Source organism: Bufo bufo, chromosome 8 (genome assembly GCF_905171765.1).
Source record: "Bufo bufo chromosome 8, aBufBuf1.1, whole genome shotgun sequence".
NCBI lineage: Eukaryota > Metazoa > Chordata > Amphibia > Anura > Bufonidae > Bufo > Bufo bufo.
Window position 1 is genome coordinate 9275657 of NC_053396.1, and position 8629 is coordinate 9284285.

An 8629-nucleotide genomic window follows, 5' to 3' on the forward strand; every position below is an offset into this window, starting at 1 on the left:
CTTCTATGGACAATTGCGTTTATCTGCAAATAAAAAAAAATAGTAATTTTGCCTTTTTATTTTCCACCTAATCTTCTCGGGTAATTATCACCCAGCTCTGCCTCCAATGGCTCCAGAATAATTAGTTCACACAAATTAACAAAAATAATGACGATGGAAGGTTCCAGAAATAATGGAAGATGTTCACATAGTCCAGTGGCAACAGAACGACACCCTGGACCTTATCCCCTTACCCCATGGGTGATGGAAATGAGCACTCCAACACTAGCAGTCCCAATATGGCGGATTGAGATCAGGGTATCTATAGGAGTTGCTCTGGTATCAGGGTCCTGGCCTACAGGGGAAAAGAAAACCCTACAACATGGGGGCCCCTGTACAGACTTTGCAGGCAGCTTGGGCCCCATTTTCCTACATCTTTCCCAGGATCTTTACCACGACCATAGGCCCCATAGCCTCGAGGGCTTCATGACAAGGTTGGAGAAGTTCTCCATGGTCAATGTCCACATCATCGCCTCTTTTCTCTAGTTTCGAGGTCTCTCCACGTCCTCTCTCTCTCTCTCTCTCTCACTCGCTCCCCTCCCCCATCTCACTCACTATTTATGTTGCGGAGGAACACGTGGCTTCATTAGCACTTATTAATTAAGAACATATGTAGGTTTCAGCACCGCTGCTAATGAGCCGCAGTGGAGGGCAGAGGAATCTCAGCGTGCCAGGCCTGACTGCTAATGAACTCAACTCTGACAACCTCTCCGAGAACAACCACAAAACTTGGCTGTGAAAGCAGAGCCCTGCGAGGGGGCAGCCCCACGCCATAGTCCTACATATGGCACCGGCCCGGGCCTGGGCCTCTATCCCAGACTGTGTAGTGTGGTGATGGTGTTATCTATCTATCATCTATACTACTTATAGGCCGATGACCAAGAAAGGTAGAAAGTTCACAATTCCAACACGAATATCTCATTATCTATCTATCTATCTATCTATCTATCTATCTATCTATCTATCATCTATCTATCTATCTATCTATCTATCTATCTATTATCTATCTCCTATCTATCTATCTATTATCTATCTATCTATCTATCTATCTATCTATCTATCTATCTATCTATTATCTATCTATCTATCTATTATCTATCTATCTATCTATCTATCTATCTATCTATTATCTATCTCCTATCTATCTATCTATCTATCTATCTATCTCATATCTATCTATCTATTATAATTTTTTTCATATCTATCTATTATCTCTCTCATATCTATCTATCTATCTATCTATCTATCTATCTATCTATCTCTCTCCTATCTATCTATCTATCTATCTATCTATCTATCTATCCATCCCACCTACAGGCAGAAAGCCTATAGCAAAAAAGGTAGAAAGTTCACAATCTGGACATGAGATTCAACTTGAAGCAAAAGTGTACTGCCTCTTTAAGACCACCTTGAAGTTTATGTATCACACAGACACACACTTGACCTGCTTACCGTACAGAACAAGTTGTAATGTGCTATAATAACATATTACAACTTCAGGGAGTGACCTTCCCAACTCAAGGCACCCAGAAGGACGAGAGAAGAACCACAAGATTTCACAGAAGAATATTTAGCCCCCTGCAGCTATATGTGACTCGTAAATTTATATATATATATATAATTAAAAAAAACTTGTTAGAGGGTCCAAACTGTTGCAGACTGTCAGTGCAGCCCCACTACCTATGTGCCCACAAATGTATCTTTGAAGCCCCTGAGATCTGACGGAGGAAGGACTTTCTCCTCTACGTTGCACCTGACTTGATTGTTGAGTTGCCACTTGCCTTGGAGCGGCCCGGGGAGCCTGTGACTTTTTGTGAACCAGACCTCAGTCCACAATGACTCCAAATGAGCCATATCTAATAAAAAGATGATCCTACAACTGGTTTCGAAGCAGTCTGTGTGGGCGATCAAGCCAGACACCCTATATAAGTGGCCTGAGTCAAGTTCAAGCGCAGTACCACCTCATACATTGCAGTCAAGAGGGTTATCTGTTGATGGCTATTGTAGTGCTTCTTCCCAGAAGAGCAACTACCAAGCATAGTGCCTCTGCCCAGAAGTGTAACCACCAAGCATAGTGCCTCTGCCCAGAAGTGCAACCACCAAGCATTGTGCATCTGCCAAGAAGTGCAGCCACCAAGCATAGTGCCTCTGCCCAGTAGAGCAACTCCCAAGCATTGTGCCTCTGTTTAGTAGAGAAACCACCAAGCATAGCACCTCTGTTCAGAAGATAAACCACCAAGCACAGTGCCTCTGCCCAGGAGTGTAACCAACAATCACAGTGCCTGTGCCCAGAAGAACAACTACCAAGCATAGTGCCTTTGCCTAGTAGAGCAAACACCAAGCAGGATGCATCTGCCCAGAAGTGTAACTACCAAGCATAGTGCTTCTGCCCAGAAGAGATACCACCTAGCATAGTTTCTCTACCCAGATGAGCACCCAAGAAGCATAGTTCCTTTGTCCTTAATAAGAAGCCACCAAGCGTAGTGTCTCACCCAGTAGATCAACCACCAAGCTTAGTGTGTCTTCCCAGAGGTGTAACCACGAAGCATAGTGCCTCTGCCCAGAAGTGCCAACAGCAAGCGTATTGACTCTGCTCAGAAGAGCTACCACCAAGCACAGTGCTTCTGCCCTGAGGTACAAGCAAGCATAGTAACACTGCATAGAATTGTAACCAAAAAGAGTTGTGCCTTGTAAATATAATGGTGCTGCCTCAGTCCTGAATATGCACTTGTTCTTGTTCAATTTGCTGAGTCTGTGTCCGTCACTGCACCATGTAGGGGCAGACCACAAGGGCCAAATACCTCCACTAATACCTGAACCATGATAGATGCCAAAAATGCTGAAATTGAGCACAGTTGGAATAGATAGTCTGCGAGGTGCCAGTCAGGGGCTGGAAATTCATTAACCAACCCAATCTGCAATTCTCAGCCCTTCAGCCCAGCAGAGAGATCACACGTGGTGCACTTCTCCAGCCCAGACTCCCAAGGAACATGGAGTCCTGCGTCTAAGCCGTGATAAGGATGGGGTTGACTTCTTCTGTATTGTGTATGCTTCTGCCTCTTTAGTCCCACACAGGGACTGCTGCTGAAGTGAGAGATGGAATTTAAATAGGAAATGTTCTCCCCTCCATAGAAGGAAGCACAGAAGCCAGGACGTGTGCGGGGGTCTCCAGAGAGCGCAAAGTACACAGAATAAAGGACAAGTCGGAGAATGATAAGGGGCGAGATCAGTACGGGAAGAGATAAGGTTTGGCAGAGAGGGGACTTCATATCTGTGAGGTCTGCCGTCAGCTTCATCCCGTCCGTCCGGCTACAAAAAACTCTTTTCTTCAGGTTCTTTACAATTCCGCCGGGTTATCGTTCAGCGGCAGGGCCACAGCGCCAACACCCCCGCCATATCCACCTCAAAGAGGAGCGGAAAGTCAGCGTCTGACGGGATCTGTAATAACGCGGCGACACAGACAACGCAGATCCGCTCCATGTGTAATTAATTAGTGGCGCTAATAAAATATCTTTTCTTCAGCCGGGAAATCTGAAATATTAGAGATTTACTATAATACTGCTGTGCTGCCCACAACATTATCTATCTATCTGCTTATCAATACCCAAATACCGCCATATAACGCCCTCACTCTACTGCCATTCAGTGACCAATTAATTCTGTCATACAATGCCTAAATAATACCATTATACAGTATTCAGTACTACTACTACCCTATACCGCCTACATATCGCTGCCATTGAATACCGCCATTCAGTGTCCGAATAAACCTACCATATAGTGTCCAAATACTACCGCCACACCGTGCATAAATAGTACAGTATGACCACCTAACTCTATCATATGATTCCCACATAATACTACCATAGGTTGGTTTTAAGGGTAATTTAAATAAAAGGTAGAAATTATAGGTGGTCTAGGTCAGTGAAGGGTCAAGGGAAAATTTGGGTTTATTCCAGGGGGTTGCCGGGGAATTTCTCAGTTTGCCAGCCCAGCAAGCATGGTAAAGCGGGTATTAGTTTTACGCCAGTGATTGATAGGCCTCCAAATGTGAAGGGCCCGCCGCCCGCCGGAGACCTGTACATAACGGTATTAATTCAGGTAGATTATATTTGTATCACTTTCCTCTCATCACAATGTGGATCATTAGAGGAGAGACTCCTTGGGTCCATTCTTACTCTGTTCTGGTAACGCCATTCATATCTATAGGGGTTAATGGCGAGCGGGATGGGGGAGGGGGCTCGGTGTCCTTTGTTTTGTTTGTTTCATATTTTGCTCTCCATTTCTTCAGGTATTTATCCTGGACCGAGCAGAATTAAACAGATTATGCGGCCCATTAATTCTCCCATGTAAGCTCGATAAAAGCTCGCTGGCTGGAGAGCCGCCCGCTCGCTCTAGTTGGGTGGTCTCCCATTTAATGGGCTCTTTACCTGGCACAGATTACCGAGCTGTTATATTGTGAGGTTTGGCCCGAGTTCCTCGCGTCTCCCTTTCAAGAGAGTGTCCAGAGACTGAGGCGGCTCCTTCAGGGAGGAATAATGGGGTGAAGGAGAATCTGTGTAAATTGGTCTCCCCTATACTGACAGCACCTCCAGGTATAACAAACCGTCCCCTGAGGGGGACTGACAGCAGGCGGCGGAGATCCGGGTCAATGTCAGTGCTACTATGTCAGTGTCCTGCACCCCAAGTGTCAGTGTCCTGTACCCCAAGTGTCAGTGTCCTGCACCCCAAGTGTCAGTGTCCCGTACCCTGTGTTAGTGTTTTGCACTCCAAGTGTCAGCGTCATTATCCTGTACCCCGAGTGTCAGTGTCATTATCCTGTACCCCGAGTGTCAGCGTCATTATCCTGTACCCCAAGTGTCAGCGTCATTGTCCTGTACCCCGAGTGTCAGTGTCATTATCCTGTACCACAAGTGTCAGTGTCATTATCCTGTACCCCAAGTGTCAGTGTCATTATCCTGTACCCCAAGTGTCAGCGTCATTATCCTGTACCACAAGTGTCAGTGTCATTATCCTGTACCCCGAGTGTCAGTGTCATTATCCTGTACCCCAAGTGTCAGTGTCATTATCCTGTACCACAAGTGTCAGTGTCATTATCCTGTACCCCAAGTGTCAGCGTCATTATCCTGTACCCCGAGTGTCAGTGTCATTATCCTGTACCACAAGTGTCAGTGTCATTATCCTGTACCCCAAGTGTCAGCGTCATTATCCTGTACCCCGAGTGTCAGTGTCATTATCCTGTACCACAAGTGTCAGTGTCATTATCCTGTACCCCAAGTGTCAGTGTCATTATCCTATACTCCAAGTGTCAGCGTCATTATCCTGTACCCCAAGTGTCAGCGTCATTATCCTGTACCCCGAGTGTCAGTGTCATTATCCTGTACCACAAGTGTCAGTGTCATTATCCTGTACCACAAGTGTCAGTGTCATTATCCTGTACCCCAAGTGTCAGTGTCATTATCCTGTACCACAAGTGTCAGTGTCATTATCCTGTACCCCAAGTGTCAGCGTCATTATCCTGTACCCCGAGTGTCAGTGTCATTATCCTGTACCACAAGTGTCAGTGTCATTATCCTGTACCCCAAGTGTCAGTGTCATTATCCTGTACCCCAAGTGTCAGTGTCATTATCCTGTACCCCAAGTGTCAGTGTCATTATCCTGTACCCCAAGTGTCAGTGTCATTATCCTGTACCCCGAGTGTCAGTGTCATTATCCTGTACCCCAAGTGTCAGCGTCATTATCCTGTACCCCGAGTGTCAGTGTCATTATCCTGTACCACAAGTGTCAGTGTCATTATCCTGTACCCCAAGTGTCAGTGTCATTATCCTATACTCCAAGTGTCAGCGTCATTATCCTGTACCCCAAGTGTCAGCGTCATTATCCTGTACCCCGAGTGTCAGTGTCATTATCCTGTACCACAAGTGTCAGTGTCATTATCCTGTACCACAAGTGTCAGTGTCATTATCCTGTACCCCAAGTGTCAGTGTCATTATCCTGTACCACAAGTGTCAGTGTCATTATCCTGTACCCCAAGTGTCAGCGTCATTATCCTGTACCCCGAGTGTCAGTGTCATTATCCTGTACCACAAGTGTCAGTGTCATTATCCTGTACCCCAAGTGTCAGTGTCATTATCCTGTACCCCGAGTGTCAGTGTCATTATCCTGTACCCCGGGTGTCAGTGTCATTATCCTGTACCCCAAGTGTCATTATCCTGTACCCCAAGTGTCAGTGTCATTATCCTGTACCCCGAGTGTCAGTGTCATTATCCTGAACCCCAAGTGTCATTATCTTGCACCCCGGGTGTCAGTGTCATTATCCTGTACCCCGAGTGTCAGTGTCATTATCCTGAACCCCAAGTGTCATTATCTTGCACCCCGGGTGTCAGTGTCATTATCCTGTACCCCGAGTGTCAGTGTCATTATCCTGTACCCCGAGTGTCAGTGTCATTATCCTGTACCCCGAGTGTCAGTGTCATTATCCTGTACCCCGAGTGTCAGTGTCATTATCCTGTACCCCGAGTGTCAGCGTGTCATTATCCTGCACCCCAAGTGTCAGTGTCATTATCCTGTACCCCGAGTGTCAGTGTCATTATCCTGTACCCCGAGTGTCAGTGTCATTATCCTGTTCCCCGAGTGTCAGTGTCAATATCCTGTACCCCGAGTGTCAGTGTCATTATCCTGTACCCCGAGTGTCAGTGTCATTATCCTGTACCCCAAGTATCAGTGTCATTATCCTGTACCCCAAGTGTCAGTGTCATTATCCTGTACCCCGAGCGTCAGTGTCATTATCCTGTACCCCGAGTGTCAGTGTCATTATCCTGTACCCCGAGTGTCAGTGTCATTATCCTGTACCCCAAGTGTCAGTGTCATTATCCTGTACCCCGAGTGCCAGTGTCATTATCCTGTACCCCGAGTGTCAGCGTCATTATCCTGTACCCCGAGTGTCAGTGTCATTATCTTGTACCCCGAGTGTCAGCGTCATTATCCTATACCCCGAGTGTCAGTGTCATTATCCTGTACCCCAAGTGTCAGTGTCATTATCTTGTACCCTGTGTCAGTGTTCAGAACCCAGAAGCAAGAACTGAAGAGAGTACAAAAAATTGAAGGGAAAATACAGATGGGGAGGAGGAGAAGAAAAAGTAAATGAAATTAGAGAAAGTAATGAAAAGAAGTTCATATAAATTATTCAAAGGCAAAGAGTATAATTATTATATGAATATGCAAAAAAAAGCCCATCAGATATAACGGTAAAGCAAAAAAAAAAAGTTTTTATTTTTAAATAGAATATTTTTGCTTCTTTTTTTTTTACTACCAGCTGACTTGCTTCATTTTATCTCATAAATATTAATAATTATTTATTTTTTAATTATTTATTGTAACATTTTGAGCTCTTTTATTTACATTTTTAATTTTCCATTTTTTGTATTAGTTTGGATTTTTCTTTTTCTGCTTTTCTTGTCTATTTTTCTACCTTTTCTTTAGTTCTGGCAGCAATATTATTACTATCATTCATCTTCTTCTTCTTCTTCTTAGCGAACGTATGCTGACCATGCCCTTATTGCGGCCCGCAAACAGTGTGTCCGCAATATACGGGCACCTGCCATGTGCCCACCGTTTCACGGGATGTAGACCCGTTCACTTGAATGGGTCCGCAATCTGGAACATACGGCGTGGAATGCTTCTTCCGTGGCATTTTGGTCCGTGCCAATGCACTGCGAAAAAATAGAACCTGCTTACGGTCCAGTGCGGACGGATCACGGACCCATTCAAGTTCAGCGTTGGCCACATGGATGGTGCACGTGCAAGGTGCGGTCCCCGAAGCATGGCACAGGCGGCACACGAGCATGAGCCCTTATTATTATTTTCATCATCAGTTTATTTCCCATAAGCCCATGAAAACAAGAAAAAAATCAGCCGCAGTAAACGCAAAATATCATCATTCCCGCCTAGTTGGTCGATCTGTGACAGGTTTTCAAAAAGCCCAAAAAAATTGTATGATACTTATAATAGAAATAGGAGGAGTGGAAAAAAATTCTTTAGTTTGGAATTAGTCGTCTTTCCAGGATTAGAACTTCCTCACTTAAAGTCTAATCACCTCTCGTCTGGCCCGGGGTTCTTGGCCTTCAGTCTTCGGCAGCGGCCCATCGGGTCAACACACCGCAGGGTTCTGATTGGTCGGCGGCTGTTAGTTTAGGCTTCTTCATAAGATGCCCACCAGGAGAGCGCAATTAATTTATTGGAGGTCTATGCTGGCTCGCTCCCTCTCTCAGATCTGCGGCTCAGACTTTGAGCAGTAGACCGTACTAAAAAATGTTTTTTTCTCTTTTTTTCCAATGGCTCGGAATTTTCCTGCTGAGAAAAGCAAAGACCCTCTTTTATAACCCTCAAACCACCACTTAAATGAGCATGGAAAATAAAGTTTTCTGACCACGTATGGCGGCTGGAAGTCTGCGCGGAGATATTTGCACAAAACTTCTTCCTAATACTGCGAGAGAACATTGGGCTGACACCTTGAAATGGGCTGAGAGCTAGAAGCGGGTTCCCGCTCGTGATCACGACTTAAAGGGAGTGACCTTAGGCAACCTTGGAC